Source organism: Bison bison, unplaced genomic scaffold (assembly GCF_000754665.1).
Source record: "Bison bison bison isolate TAMUID 2011002044 unplaced genomic scaffold, Bison_UMD1.0 scf7180017864512, whole genome shotgun sequence".
NCBI classification, from domain to species: domain Eukaryota; kingdom Metazoa; phylum Chordata; class Mammalia; order Artiodactyla; family Bovidae; genus Bison; species Bison bison.
In genome coordinates this window covers 244,787-245,811 of record NW_011495066.1, presented here as the reverse complement: position 1 = coordinate 245,811, position 1,025 = coordinate 244,787, and the positions used below count along the sequence as shown (strand labels likewise).

General features: G+C 42.0%; 1 protein-coding gene across 1 annotated transcript in view; it reads right to left on the bottom strand.

Moving 5' to 3' along the window:
- Positions 1-1,025, bottom strand: part of LOC104981018 (ATP-dependent RNA helicase DDX3X-like) — a 13,454-nt gene that overhangs the window by 3,365 nt on the left and 9,064 nt on the right. The window lies entirely within an intron of this gene.

The window sequence follows — 1,025 nt, the reverse complement described above, 5'->3', positions numbered from 1 at the left end:
GGTCCCCTCCATACTGGGGGACCTCGGTGCCATGGTCTCAAGTGGTATGGCTCCCAAAGAGACCTGGGTGTATGCGGGTTGGGGGGCACAAGTGGTGGTCTTTCAAGGGGTGTTTAAGATCAGCGGCTGCAGCAGCACTTCATTTAATCCTTGTAGAGGTGGATAGCAAGTGCCTGACAATAGCTGACAATACTCATATGAGTCTTTGTTTTTTCTTTTAATTTGGATTGGGGGGGGTGTGACACCCTTTCCCATTTTTTATCCTTATATCTTTTTCTTTTTCCATTGTGACTCTGTGTAGAGAACACAGTACCATTTTCTGCTACTAGTTTATGTTAATATTAGTTTTTTGCTTTTCTTTTATTTTGGATAGAGAGAATCTATTATTTTCTTTCCCATTTTTTTATCCTTTTGTTATTTTCTTTTTCCATTATGATTCCTTGTAGAGAACACAGTACATTTTCTGCTACGAATTTATATTAGGGCTTCCCTGGTGGCTAGTTGGTAAAGAATCTGCTTGCAATGAGGGTGATGTGGGTTCGATCCTGGGTTGGGAAGATCTGGAGAAGGGAAAGGCAACCCACTTCGGTAATCTTGCCTGGATAATTCCATGGACAGAGGGGTCTGGTGGGCTACAGTCCACCGAATCAAAATGAGTTGGAAACAACTGAGCAACTTTCACTTTTCAATGTACGTTAAAGTTATTTTTTGCTTTTTCCTGTCTTATTTGTGTGGTGGACAGATGTTTTGTCCTTTCATTCTCTTCCCTTGATTCCTTCTTGCCTTTCCTAGTGCTGTTTGTGGGGATGGGCACAGACATTTTGTAAAGTTAAAAAATAAAATAACACTAAAAAAAAATCTGAATGTATACTCTCATATGTATCAATTCACTTCAGTTGCTCAGTCGTGTCTCTTTGCGACCCCATAGACTGCAGCATGCCAGACCTCCCTGTCCATCACCAACTCCCAGAGTTCACTCAGACTCACGTCCATCCACTCACGTCAGTGATGCCATCCAGCGATCT